The 14,540-nt window shown below is 45.2% G+C and overlaps 6 non-coding genes across 6 annotated transcripts; 3 read left to right on the plus strand and 3 right to left on the minus strand.

The window, feature by feature from the left end:
- The first annotated feature begins 2,537 nt into the window (after positions 1–2,537).
- TRNAW-CCA (transfer RNA tryptophan (anticodon CCA)) lies at positions 2,538–2,609 on the plus strand. Its single transcript has one exon. It is a non-coding gene; the product is annotated as a tRNA-Trp (tRNA).
- A 1,094-nt stretch (positions 2,610–3,703) lies between these two features.
- On the plus strand, positions 3,704–3,775 carry TRNAM-CAU (transfer RNA methionine (anticodon CAU)). The gene has a single exon. It is a non-coding gene; the product is annotated as a tRNA-Met (tRNA).
- A 1,472-nt stretch (positions 3,776–5,247) lies between these two features.
- TRNAR-ACG (transfer RNA arginine (anticodon ACG)) lies at positions 5,248–5,320 on the minus strand. The gene has a single exon. It is a non-coding gene; the product is annotated as a tRNA-Arg (tRNA).
- A 333-nt stretch (positions 5,321–5,653) lies between these two features.
- TRNAS-AGA (transfer RNA serine (anticodon AGA)) lies at positions 5,654–5,735 on the minus strand. Its single transcript has one exon. It is a non-coding gene; the product is annotated as a tRNA-Ser (tRNA).
- Positions 5,736–9,226: 3,491 nt separating this feature from the next.
- TRNAR-UCG (transfer RNA arginine (anticodon UCG)) lies at positions 9,227–9,299 on the minus strand. The gene has a single exon. It is a non-coding gene; the product is annotated as a tRNA-Arg (tRNA).
- A 2,257-nt stretch (positions 9,300–11,556) lies between these two features.
- Positions 11,557–11,628, plus strand: TRNAW-CCA (transfer RNA tryptophan (anticodon CCA)). Its single transcript has one exon. It is a non-coding gene; the product is annotated as a tRNA-Trp (tRNA).
- Positions 11,629–14,540: the final 2,912 nt, after the last annotated feature.

Raw genomic sequence — 14,540 nt, forward strand, 5'->3', positions numbered from 1 at the left:
TGGAGACCCAGACAAGCTACTGATATGGTGGGAATCTGTCAGTAGGTGGGTGATGGCGGGCAGGAGACAGTCTGTGGTGGTGGTGGTGGGGTGCTGGCCAAAACCAAAGGGCTTATTCCTGGAGTCCCTTTCCTTAGCTCTCCAGGACTAGATCCAAGTTTCCAGGATAGGCACTAGGTAGAAACAGAAAACATGCACACAAAGACAAAGCCAGCTATCAGAAGCGAGGCTCAAGATCAAAATAAACTGTGAGGGTGATTTGGTGCTACGACCCCGGCGTGGAGGGTTCCTGAAAACTCACTTGCCTGAGCCTCAGATTGGAATAGGGTAATTAGCAAAACCAAGTCTGCAAGACCTGGGATCATGGGTCTCTGGCTCTGGGAATGAAAATGTACCCATGCAGCAAAACAAGGCAAGGAGTGAGAGAAGCAACTTGGTGCTCTGGGAACTTGTTAGTGAGAATGAATAACAATTTAATTCTAAAATATTATCCCAAACCCCTTCAATATTAGCAACTATTGATTATAAACAACCAGACAGAAATCAGCTGCGCTGTGACTTATCATGAAACATCAACTGAAACAATGAATAAAGAAACTTCTATGAGTTACGTGTTTCACTGAGTTTTAAATTTCAGTTGTTGGTTTGAGTTGATGTTAGGTTGCACATTCATCTGCAGTCCTGCTTTGTCAATGCCTGTCTGATTTTAGCTGTAACCTGGGATGAGAGCTGTTTTTACTAATTTTTAAAATTTTACTTATAAAAAAACCCCAATAGTTCTAACATTTGAGATAAGCCGGTTCATTTAATTCTGTTTGATGACAGCAAACTCTAAATCTATGGAGGAAACTAACAAGTGACAAATGTAAACTTTACCACAGTCTGCCAAACCAGGCTGGTGATGTGTGCAAATGCTTTTACGAATTTCAGCAAGCCTTAGGGGCACCTGGCTGGCTCTGTCGGTGGAGTGTGTGACTCTTGATCTTGGGGTTGTGAGTTTGAGCCTCATGTTGGGTGTAGAGATTACTTAAAAGAATTTCAGCAAGCTTTCTAGTGATAGTAATTACACTAACACTTATTTAAAGTTTGTCCACTTGCTTAATAATCCCTACACCTGCCATGGGGTTTGACCTCACAAGCCACAGATCATGAGTTGCATGCTCTCTCCACTGAGCCAACCAGACACCCCACTTACTGTTATTGAGAGCTTATTGTGCTCATTTAGAATACATGACGTTTATCAACGCAATCCTAGGAGGCAGGCGCTAAAATTATTATCCCCATTTTACAGGTAGGCGAGGCAGGTATAAATTACAACTTTCAGCCAACAACGATCACACAGGATTCTCTGGTGGCAGCACAGCTGTTCACCCATTCTTTTTGTAAGCGGCCCCAGATTCTACCAAACCTTTGGTGGTTCACCTTCTGAGAGGCCGGCTCATCTCACCTCCCAGGGCCGCGGGCTCCCACACGTCCGTCTCCCAGATCCCCAACCTCGCCGTACCACCGCGCGGAGTGAGTACTAACGAATACCCGCAGGGAACCTGCCAAGGCTACTCACTACCTGCAAGGTCAAACACACACTCCATCAAGCCAGTATTTATGACGTTCCTTTGCAAGTCCCACCCCGAGTCCTGGGCTCTGGACCGATTTTTCAAGATAAAGAGAGAGAAACCCTAATTTCCGGAGAAAAGTGCGTCTGTTTTACAACAGTGGATCTCTTTTCAGAGTATCCTTTTCCAGGAGTTCAAAGAGACCTCTGACCATTTGAGGGGATGGTCTGCATGATGTCAGGTCTCCGGAAAAATTCCCCCGAGATTCACGAGCAGGGTCCCCAGGTCTCAAGACAGGAGCTTTCAGCAGCCAAAACCCCCGGGGCCAGAATTACCTACTTGCTCGCACAGAAGATCCCTTGCTCTTTTCGGGGGCAGTTTGAGACCTAGGGATCAGATCCTGGAGGACTCCGGCAGTATGAAAGCAACCACGTTTCCCCGAAACCGGAGAGCAGAGGGTGCGGGGATCTGTCCCGGGGGGTGCGACGGGGGTCACAGCGCGGGTCACAGCGCGCAGCCCCCGCGTCCACCTCCTTCCCGGACGCACCAGCTAGAAGCTACGCTCGGGAAACAAATTCGAACCCCGCCCTGGTTGCCCTGGCTGGGGAGAGAGAGGACACACAATCTTTCTTTGCTCCCTCCCCTACCTCCACGCCGCTCCAGAGCGACAGCCTTCAATAGCCATATTTCTAAAAAGACAAAATGTCCATTTTTCTAAAAAGACAAAAAGCAACAAAACTCCCCCAAACATCTATTTTTTTTTTTTTTTATGTATATGGAGAAAACCAGGAATGAGATAGGAGAGGAAGGACTGTAAATAGAAGCAATTGGGAGGCAGAATCGGGGAGTGATCGGACGGACAGCATTTTGATCCAGCAGGCGGCCAGGCATTACATGGTATTCATCTGTGTGGTCTTCACCGAGTGCAGAAAATGAATTTCACGGATCAGGTTGACAGGTAAAGAAATCGGGGGTGGCTTCGGGGACCTCGTGGCGCAACGGTAGCGCGTCTGACTCCAGATCAGAAGGTTGCGTGTTCAAATCACGTCGGGGTCAGTAGTTTTAGCGTCTGTGGAAGGTCCTGGTCTGGGAAGCGAGATGTAGGAGGAAGAGAAAGGTGCCTTCCCCGCTTTCTCCCACCTTGGCTGCTCTCATTAAAATACCTTTAAAAAGTAAATAATAGGCAGCATACAGAGGAAGATGCAACGTCGGTATTGTACCTTTGGGTTTTTGGGGGGCTCATAGAAACACTTTTACTCCTTTATTGCAAATGTTCTGATTTTCACTTTTCACCAACTCGTCCATTAATATTCCCAATGCTCTCAGCCTTCTCTTCATGCTCACTTCTGTGCTCGCAGACCCATCTCTTCATCCACATGTCTTTCTAACCTTCCGAACCTTAGCAGATCTTCTCAGGCAACTAGTCTGCTTCTAGGAGGTGACCTTAGCTCACCCGCGCCACACATGGGTCAGCTTTTCCGTGCCAGAGAGGTCCCACAGCAAGTACACCCTTGGATCTCTGGGATTCCTTATCACTTCAAATCACAGAAGAGGTCAGTTCCTTTCCAGATGCAGAAAACTGAACACAGTTTTGTTTGTCAAACTGAGACTACAGGGAATGAGAGAAAGTTAGTCTTCTGGGCTAGAAGTTCCTTGAACCCCCTAAAACTCTATGTCAAGATTATGTGCAAGAATGTACATCTTACTCTCACCTGGGGCTCCAGACTTCCGTCCGCCATCAACAGATTATGAACCATCACATTACAGCATGGGAGAAAGGGAAAGCACATTTACGTCATCAGCATCCATCATTTTGCATAACTTAGAATAAGTTTAAGACACGGCATTTGGGTTATCAGCAGACATTGTGCTATAATGTAACCTTCACATAGCACACAGTGACAGATATCCCATCTGAGCACGCCTCCGAGCACCGGAGAAGCAAATCCACAGTAAGCTTTTTCCATTTCTTTTTAACCCCTTTCTTAGGAGTTAATTCAGGCTCAGGGCTACCGCCTTACAAAAGACAAATTACTACTCTGAAGGGAAAAATGAAAACCTGTTTTTTATCTCTACAGATTGAGGGGAAGGGGGGGGGGAGACAAACTAGGGAAGAGCTGAATATTAACTATGAGGGCACAATCACCCACAGCAGAGTGGCGCAGCGGAAGCGTGCTGGGCCCATAACCCAGAGGTCGATGGATCGAAACCATCCTCTGCTAGGCTTGGTCCTTTTCCTCCCCTTAGCAGAGGGAGCAGGAAAGAAGAGATGAATTCTTGTTACAAATCTTGTGAAAGGTTTGATTCTTTAAATTATGTCTATGTCAAAAGGATAGAAATAAAAACCTAACAAAATTTGCAATATGCCATCTATAGATCTTTGGTGGTGTCTGATAAGCCCTTTGGCATGTTTTTTAAAACATATGAAAAGGTGCTCCACATCATAGGTCATGAGAGAAATGAAAATTAAAACAACAATGAGATACCACAACACACCTTGTAGAATGTCCAAAATCCAGAACACTGATATCAAAGGCTGGCAAGGATGTGGAGCAACAGGAACTCTCATTCACTGCTGGTGGGAATGCAAGATGGTACAGCCATGGGCGGGGGAAGACAGCTTGCCAGTTCCTTACAAAATTAAACACACTCTCACCATACAACCCAGCAATTGCACTACTAGTTATTTGCCCGAAGGAGTTGAAATATGTATCTATGCAAAAACCTGAACACAGATGTTTATAGCTCCTTATTAGTAATTGCCAAAACTTGGAAGCCACCAAGATGCCCTCCAGTGGGTCCACCCAGATAATGAGATATTATTCAGCATTAAAAAGAAATGAGCTACCAAGCCATTAGATGACATGGAGAAGCCTTAAATGCATATTACTAAGTAAAAGAAGCCAAGCTGAGAGGCTACATGTTATATGATTCCAAACACGTGACATTCTGAAAAAGCCAAAACTATGGTGAGACACCAGATGATCAGTGGTTGCCAGAGGCGGGTGGGTGGAGAGAGGACGAATAGGCAGAGCACAGAGAGCGCAGAGGATGGGGGAGCGGGGCAGTGAAAATACACTGCGTGATACTGTAACGATGGATACATGTCATTATACGTCTGTCCAAACCCACAGAACTATAACACCAAGGGTGAACTGTAATGTACTCTATAAACTTTGGGTGATTACAATGTGTCAAAGTAGGTTCGTCAATTATAGCAAATGTGCCACGCTGGTGGGGGATGTTGATATTGGGGGAGGCAGTGCACGTGGTACCTTCCTCTCCATTTTGCTATGAACCCAAAACTGCCTTGAAAAATTAAATCTTAAAAAAAAGAGAGAAAAGAAAAGAATTGGTACTTGGTACTTAGAAGTACTCTTTTTGTGAAACTCCCAATCTTTACTTTCAAAAAATGATGCATTTGAAAGGTCTTCCTTCTGTTAAGTTTTTATCATCTAATGTGAGGACTAGTCAATTTTGAAAACAATCAATTTAATGATGTGATTTAAAGAAAATTTACGTATGTGAGAAAAGAGTAGTGAACTATTTCTGGAGACTATATTATTAACATTTTTGTCACTTTGTGTAAAATGATATTACAAAAGAAATTAAAAAATAAAAAAATTTATACGTGCAATTACAGTGGCCTAAAAAAGGTGAGAATTGGGGACCTCAAAGAGGATAATCAAAACAACGAGCCAGCCAGGAGTCGAACCTGGAATCTTCTGATCCGTAGTCAGACGCGTTATCCATTGCGCCACTGGCCCGCAGAGTCGCGATTTACTTACAGAAAAAGGAAGTAGTGGATTTGCTATGTTGCTCTAAATATGAATGTGTGAAATCTTGTCTTTCAACTTCCTTTTTCCCTATTACCAGGATTTCCAACCCCAAAACCTCAGAATTCAAACAAAAGAGTTTTCTATTGGTTCCTTTGCTTTAGTTTACTCACACAGTATGATTCCTTTGTGGTCAATAAGAACTCCATTTTGGTGTAACTTGAAAAAGTCTGAGGGAATATTTAATGTGTTTAAAAGTAGCCTGTAATTGAAGATAAATTACACTGAGCAGAGAAGGTGCAGATGTGTAAAAAGGCCACGTCTCGTAGTCGGCAGGATTCGAACCTGCGCGGGGGGACCCCAATGGATTTCTAGTCCATCGCCTTAACCACTCGGCCACGACTACAGCTACTGTAAAGTTTTTTCGATCTCCTCCATGTTACCATATATCATGTATTCTAGGCTACTTTAGGATTTAGTAATACAAGAGAGCAAACCAAAGGATCCCCATTAATGAAACCGGAAAGGAATCAACCAACATCCATTCCAGCACGTGGTAAGTTGAAAATGCTCTTTGGGTCTTTTCTAGAAAGCAAATCAGCCATATATTGCAATAATCCTCTTTAAATAATCCCCTTTAAATAATCCTTTAAAAATCCTCATATTCTTGCAGGAGTGGGAAATTTATCCTCAATAAATAATCTGACAAAGATGTCCTCGCAGGTACCCTATGTCTCCAGACACCTAATACAGCGCTTGGAATAAGGGCTCAGTAAATGTCAGCTATTGTAAGCATCATTTTAAATTCGAGAAAGGGGACCGACCCATCAAAATGTTCCACAAGGAAACTTATCTCCTGTTTCTTGGTAAAGCTCAAAATATTTTAAAGCAGCTGGTAGAATATTTTTGAATGAAACGGGGAAGTAGAAAATATTTCTGAAAGTCAAATCCACTTCATTGCATGGCACCTTCTCTCATGAGGGGAAGAACAGCTACATCTGATACTCTGTGGTTGATAGTTTAAAGATATTCGCAAAGATCATCTTCAAGCAAGAGCAGATCCCTAGGATCTCCACATTTCTGAAACTGTACAACCATTATCACAATCTTATCTGTATGTATATGTGTGGGTGTATTATTGCACAAGTAGATGATTCTGTCCTTCATCAATAGCTCCATTCTGTGAACAGAAGAAGGATAAGACGTAACTGATAAACCACTGCTCATGTGCTGATGGATTGAAAATTTATCTGCAGTCCAGACCTCTCTTCTGAGCTTCATAATATATAGCTGTTCTAGTAATTTCTTTTTGCAAGTGCCTGGGCATCTCAAAAGCAAGACATTCCAAAATGAATGCTCCACCCTTTTCCCCCAAACTTGAACCTCCTTCAACAAACCAAATTTTATCAGGAGCCAAAACCAAAGACTTAACTTTCTTCCTTTCTCTGACTCTCACCCCATTGCCCGTTGGTAACCAGACCTTCAATTCAACCTCCTAATTATTTCTCAAATCTGGCTCTTCCTCCCAAGCCACACAGGTGCATTTTCTTAGATGAACTTCTTACAGTTTGTCATCGGGGTTATTGCAATGACTTCTTCGAAGTATTTTGGCACCCAGGCTCTTGTCCTTGAACTGATTCATTCATTGCTTCATTCTTTCAAAAATTTTATTCTGAGCCCAATGACGTGCCGAGCACTCTGCTAAGTGCTGCTCATTCAATGGAGAGCAAGAAAAATATAGCCACTCCTTGAGGGATTTCCAGAGTAAACAATTATAGAAATGAACATTTACAAGTGAGTATGACAAGTGAGGGGTCCAGTGGGCCAAGTGGCCTACAGGAGTCATGCTCGGTCCCAGACGTGGACATCTTGGATGGTTGCTTGGAAAGTCACTCATTAGACTCCAAATTTCACGAAGAAAGTGTCCAGTTCTACCTTTATTACCTCTGAATGGGTAAATGGTACTCAGTGACTATATGTGGAATGAATCATATTTAAGCTCAGATCTGAAGGATGTGTAAGAGTTAGCCAAGTTGGAAAGGGGTGTGGTGTTCTAGACCTAAACCTCACAGAATATGAGAGAAACTGAAGAAAGTTCTGTCTTGCTGGAACATTGTTTTTCTGGAGAGATCCAGGGAGGGGCAGCAATGAGAGTGGACACCAGAGATGTATTTTAGGGCAGATTTTGTAGGTAGGGCTAGGTTGGCAGCGACTGAGAATGCCCATCTGATTGTGGCCCTCCCCTCCTTAAAGCCTCTGAAGCCTACAAGGAAGATCACAAATGGCATAGGAGGCCGTCATCTTGGACATCTCTCTAACCTTCTCAGCTTCCTTTCTGGGCCATCTGTCAAGGGAGCCTGGGACTCCTGAACCAAGGAAGGACCTGCCCTTCCTCACACACTTCTTCAAGCTGACCCTCTGCCTTATTTCCTTGGAGCTCTGTGCCCTTTCTTTAGGGCCTCCGTTTAAATAGGACAGCTTCTGCCAAGCCTTCTTTTTTTTAAATTGGAACTTATACTATAAAAATTTTCAAACATATAGAAAAGTTGAAAGAGTAAGGGATTATCTGTATACCCACCATCCAGATTCAACAACTGTTAACATTTTGCCATATTAATCTTATCTACCTTCTTCTTCTGGAATATAAAATTCCTTTGCAGACATCATGATGCATCCTACCTACACACGTACACGTGTTTCAACTATGCATGTGTCTTATATAACCATGACACCATTGTCATAAGGAAAAAAAATCCAGTGATTCTTTATAAAAACATCTATTATGCCAGCATTATTTAAATTTCTCTAAGTATATTTTCTGGAGCTGGCGTTTCTAACCAGGATCCAATCAAAGTTCATGCCTGCATTGCATTTGATTTGTAATGTTTCCTTAGTCCCTTTTAGTTCAGAACAGCATGCCAGCTCCTCGTTGCTGGTGTTGTTTTGCCACTGACTTTTAAAAAAAATCCAAGCCAATTGTCTTGTAGAATGTCCCACACTCTTGATCCGGATTGTTTCTTCAAGGCTACTTTTAATTTATTCCCTGACCCTCATTAAACTAGAAGTTAAGTCGAAATTATCGGTTACGTCCATTTTGGTTAGATTAGATTCAGGTTAAAAATTGGGGCTTGCCACTGTACTTACTTGCGACGGTACTTACTCCACACGAGGAGGCATTTGTCAGGATATCCACCGATCGTGAAGATAGAGCGGTCCCCTCGGGGCTTTCTTTTTCCCTTTGCAATTAGCAAGTAATCTTGGGGTGGTCCTTTAACACCTCGCACGCGCTGTTTCCCCAAACCCCTAAGGGTCCTAAGGGTTTTGAGATCGTGAATGCTCTCTGCGGAGTGATTTCTCTGGGGATCGCAGATGGTGAGTCTTCTAACTCCCCCACGCCCCGACACTTTAGTTAGAGGCTGTCGTGAAGCTCGACCTTCCTCCTGACTCTCCCCGCGCCCAGGCATTCCTGGGGTTCCAACGGCAGCCGTGGAGCGCGGGTGCGCAGGTGGGCAGGTGCGGGGCGCTCGGTCGCGGGTGTTGGCGCCGAGGGGCGGGGAGAGCCTGGGGGGCGTCGGGCAGCCCGCAGGGCCCGGGACCGCGCCCCAAGGCTCCTGACTTTGTAGGCCGAGGGGAGCGCTGAGAGGGACGGGGGGCTGGCCAGGTGCGGCGGCTGGTCTGCGGCCCAGACAAGGGACTGCGCTGCTCTGGTGGGACAGACGCTCGGGGGCAGGGGAACAAAGGAACAAAAAGGAAGGAAGGTGCGGAGGCGACAGACCCGGGGGAGGAGCTATTCGGTTAACGTGAAAAGGAGCCGGTACCCGAGAAAACAGCAGTAGGAAAAGTGGGCCCCCAGCAACCAACCCGGTGTCTTAAGTGGACAATAGAGAAACCCCGCAGCAACCACGAAGGGATTCGAACCCTCAATCTTCTGATCCGAAGTCAGACGCCTTATCCATTAGGCCACGTGGTCCTTCTGCCTGCTGATGGGCTGCGTGTCCAAAATTTGTTGAAAGAAATTCATCTTGGCCTTGTAACTGCAACCTAGGGAATTTATTATTGTAAACCAAGGCATTTCCCAAGATCTTCCAGTCTAGACTCTTAACCACGGAGAACACACTGAGGATTCCTGGAAGGAGGTGGGTGGGGGGATGGGGGAAATAGGAGATGGGGATGCAGGAGGGCACCTGCTGCAATGAGCAGGGGTGTTATATGTAAGGGATGAATCAGTGAATTCGACTCCTGAAGCTAATATTAGATTGTATGGTAACTGACTGGAATTTAAAGGCGATCTTGAAGAAGAAAAAAAAATCCTACAGTCTAGTTGGAGAAACAAGTTGAACCTGACGGCCAAAAACACAATAAAGTTACAATGGAGGTAACCACCAAGGAGAGGAAGATGTTGCGACAATAACCAATAAGACAGGGCTTTATCTTCTGACAGGGATCTGGGAGAAAAGGCCACAGTGAGGAGGGGACGCTTGAGCTGAGGGCTGGGGGTGGGGGAGGCAAAGAGGACACCGGATTGCTACCTGTCCCCCGGAACCCCCTTGGCAGGTAGAGATTGTGGATAAAGTCAAGAATTCACTTCTGCGCACTCCAGAAACCCTGCTCAAAACAACTCCAACATAGAAGTTCAAATAGGACAAAAACAGCAACAAAATTTTGTGATCTGGAAAGCCGATGGAGGTGTGATAGTTGACTTGTCAGATTCGAGAAAGCTGAATCCTAAGCAAGTCCTGTGGAAAAGCAAAGAGGTGGTCAGATTTACCCATAAACCCTCCATTCTCATGCCCCAGGTCCAAGGTCAGGGACTGTCTTTGGGGGCTTCATCTGGAAATTGCCTGTTAGGGGTGAAATTGTGTGCCTCACTGCCCTCTTCCTTCACATGCTTAAGCCCTAACCCCCAGTACCCCAGAATGTCACTGTATGTGGAGGTAGGGCTTCCAAAGATATAGATAAAGTAGGGTGAGGTCATATGGGTGGGCCCTGACCCAACATGCCTGGTGTCCTTATAAAAAGAGATTGGGACACACATACACACAGGAAGACACACCACGTGGACCCTGGGAGAAGAGAGCCGTCTACAAACCTCGCTGACAGGGTTGATCTCCCGCTTCGAGCCTCCAGAACCCAATCTGTGACCCCGAGTTGTGGCAGCCCTAGCCGACTCATCCATTGCCCCTCCTCCATCCTGGAGGAAGACTGGATGTTTATTTTCTTGAGACAGGAAAGTATGTGATCTCCAGGCTGGAGCAGTGATGCTCACGCTTTCCCCTGAATCACCATAGCCTGGAGAACTTGTTAAAACGTAGGCCTCTGGGGCCCACTCCCAGAGTTTCTGACTCAGCGGTTCTGGGGTGCAGACAAGGATGTGCATTTCTAACAAGTTCCCAGCTGATACTCATGCTCCGGTTCCAGGGAGCACTTTCTGAGACTCACAAGGCTGGAGGAAGATCACACACAGGGCTAGCAGAAAATGGTAAGAGCTCAATAAATATTATCCACCTGCTCTGAGTTGTCGCTCGTGGACTTCCATACAGACCAGAAGGCCCACCCATTCTGACTGAGAGGAGCAAGTGAGAGTTTTAGGAAGAGATGTTATTTATTTATTTTTATTTTATTTTTTATTTTTTTAAATTTAAATTCAATTAATTAACATATAGTGTGTTATTCGTTTCACAGGTAGGGTTTAGTGATTCATCAGTTGCAAAGAGATGTCATTTAAACTAGGCTTTTGAGACTAAGCTTTTCAGCAGGTTGAGGATGGGACTGGCGGGCGCTGAGAAAGTGGGGAGGTGGACCTGGCCAGGATGGGCACTGCAGGGCCGGGCAGGGCTGGGGGCCTGTTTCAGAAGAGGGAGAAGTCTAGTGAATTGTAGGAAAAGTAGTAGGGCAAAATGTATAACTATTATGATTCCTGTTTCATTGTGGATCTCAACCCAATACATACAGGACTTGTCTCCAAACAGGAGAACTTTCACCAGTGGAAAGACTGAGCATGAGAAAACATTGAGGTTTTTTTCCCCCACAGGAAGCATTTGGGTTTTTGCATCAGTATTTAATCTCGTCGATTCCTTTCTTTTCTTAACAAAGCATTAGCGAAGCTATGGATAGAGGGGAGAAAAACGATCAAATCCATCAATAAAAAGAAATAAATCTTTAGAACTTGAAGGAGAGAAGAAAGGATTAATTAATCCTAATTTAGAAGAGAAGAAGCCCTTCTCCGTGGCCTCGTGGCGCAACGGTAGCGCATCTGACTCCAGATCAGAAGGTTGCGTGTTCAAATCACGTCGGGGTCAGCTATGGGTACCTTTTTAGGGTGAAGAAGAAATGAGAGGTTTTGAGAGGCTTCCAAGGAGTCATGATTGTGAAAAAACAAAATTTCCCGAGTGAATTACTGGCTTTATTGAACAATTCATGAATTGGGCGGTATCCCATCAACTCCAGGGAGTTGTACAAAATGAGACTTTAATAGGCAGAAGGAACTGGGAATGAGGAAGTTCTACCAGCAAAACACAGATTGGTTCAGGCAAAGCCACTTTCCTTTAGAGGATGATAGGCATCTATCAGGCCGATGACCTAACTAGTGCCGACCGGGTGATTTCTAATTGCCTGACTGGTTGAAGATTCCATTTCTGGGAGATGCTGAAACTGTAACTGGTAAGTCTAAGTCTCCGTTTGGTGATTGGGCTTAGCATAAGTGACTCCATTTTGGGCCTGTGGTCCTGTTTCTAACTTGATAGAAAGAACAGAATATCCGCTCTTATCAGAGTTTTGTGGGATGTATTGTGATTCCTGTTTTGCCCTTAGCTTGCCGTTGGAATTCTAAATGGGGGAAGCATTCCCCAAATGGACAGTGCATCCTTGGCAACCTTCTTTAAAGAAAGATTTAATTTAAACACTCTCTTCTTGGGCATTAGGGAATGCCTAGAGTTCTGGTTTCCCTCTTTCTTCTCTGGTTGCTTTCCTGACTGTTCCTTTGCGCGTCTGCCTCTAACAATGTGTGCAGTCTTCTCAGCTTCGTCCGCCCCACCCTGCCCCCACCGAGCCAGGAATCTAGAACCATCCTGGACACATCTTCTCTTCCAGGTCTGAGCAGTGAGTTCTGCTGAGTTTTATTTCCTAAAATGTCTATCCTGTTCTCTACAAGGACCTCTTTTCTTCAATCAATATCTCTTGCCCTGGATGTTGACATGAACCTCCTAACTCCTCTTCCCAGATCTCCTCTTGTTCAGTTAAACTGGAGTCCTTATTATGCATATTTTTAAACACAGATCTTGTCCTGATGTCCTGTTGCTTGACATAGCCAACTGTCTGTCACACAGGCCTTCTTTCAGTTCCTCAAATACCTTTGCTCCTCGCCAGGACAGGGCCTTGGTCCCTGACCTTTCCTCTGAAAGGAATGTTCTCTCTTGCTTGCTGCATCTTCCGCCGCGGGGAGCTGGGCAGACCCCAGGCCTTGGAACCTCACCCCAGCCAGATCCACAGGCCTCGCCGAAGGTTCTTGGTCTTGTCACGAGGATGAATTCAAGGCCCGACAAATAGCACAGTGGATGAGTAACACCAGTGGGAAAGTTTATGAAAGCAAAAGCGCACTGTGGCGATAAGAGAGCATGAGAGGCAGCGAGAGGGGAGGAAAGGAAAGGGGAGGGAGAGCAAGAGATGGAGCTCCCACGAGCGAGCAAGCGATTACCCTGGAGCTGCCAGCCCTGGGGAGGGGGTGTTTCTATCTTTTATTGACAGTTGTTAAGTAGGGGGCGGGCTATTCATTCCGGGGACCGGAAGCAGGGGTTCCCGCCTTTTCTTCCTCACGGGGCTTTCCTGTCGTGGCGCCGCCATCTTGGGCCTGTCTGCTGGGATCGGGCCTCTCGTGGACGCTGCCAGGCCAGGCCGCGACCTTCCCCACAGCCGGCCACCGCCGCCTCCTTGCTGGCCTCCGGGCATCCCGCCAGAGCCTCCCTGCCTGCTCTAAAAGTCCCACTAACAGGAACACCCACTACGTGTGTTCCACTGGAGAAATAAGGTAAAATTTCTGACTTTCAGTGGTTCATTCAAAAGTTGCATGAAATAAAAATCAGTAGCTAATATTTAACTGGCAGTTTTGTCCTGTATTTCAAGTGGCTTTAATAGACATCATTTTAATTTACCTTTAAAGCCTCTGGAGGAATGTAGGGCAACTACCCCAGGCTCCATTTATAGATGAATAAACACGAACTAACGCATCACGTAACTCGGGCACGTTGATTTATATGCCTCAGACTGTCCAGTTCTGTGTTTCTTCTGAAATTTTATGGCTGAAATTATTCCTTTAAGATCCACACTGATAGCCTTTGAATTTGCGACTGTAGATTCCTGCCATTTCTCCCCTTCAAAGCGTCCTAATCACTGCTGCCAAGCAAATACTGTAAGTTCTCCATCCTGAAGAAGAGGTGGAAAGATAGAGACTAGAGCAAGATTGAGGTTTTCACGTGCTTCATATAATCCAGACACTCAGAGTCCATTACCTCCCTGAAACCCAAACTCAAGACTCACTTCAGTGAAGATAATTTTCATTGATTGTCAATGTTTTTCTCCATGTTGGCCTTTTCTCAAAACTTCTGAAAAGTCCTTAAAAACAGGGGCCATAACTTCTACTTATTTCCAGGTCCCCTTTGGCTTTTGGTTCCGAAGCGCCACAAGGACCTCAGCAGCTGGTGGTCATCCTCCCAAGCAGCAGGCGATGGGGATGAATGTAAGAAGTAGGATTCGGGAGAATTCCTACTTTCAGCATTTTCTTTACTAGTCTCAGTTTTGACGACGGTACCTTCCTTGTCCAAACCTGGGTCTTCACAGTGGAATGACAATAGGTCTTTTTTCCAAAATGAGATAACTTGTTTCAAACTTGGATTGAGTGCTGTGATCTGGTAATTAACCGAATTGGCTTGCATCCTAAAAACGAGAGATTTTCAGAATTTGTTTTCATTAATGAGTTAAAGGGGGTTGAGGGGGGATGAAAAAACACATTTTTATATGCTGGGTATTTATACTTGTTTTTCACCTTCAAAAGCCTCCAAGGGCCACGTATCAGTTTCACCTTTCTTCTAGGTCACAGGTTTTCTCAGAGTGTTTAGGTATAGCTTTTTCTTTCTTTGGATTTAGGGAAATCCTAGAGAAAAAACATACTATCTTGTGTTTTACTAATGAAGCAGAGACAGTGGAACTGTAGCTATGA

Source organism: Mirounga angustirostris, unplaced genomic scaffold (genome assembly GCF_029215605.1).
Source record: "Mirounga angustirostris isolate CCGP_5_RB_7025 unplaced genomic scaffold, mMirAng1.0.hap1 SCAF_8, whole genome shotgun sequence".
Classification (NCBI taxonomy): Eukaryota; Metazoa; Chordata; class Mammalia; order Carnivora; family Phocidae; genus Mirounga; species Mirounga angustirostris.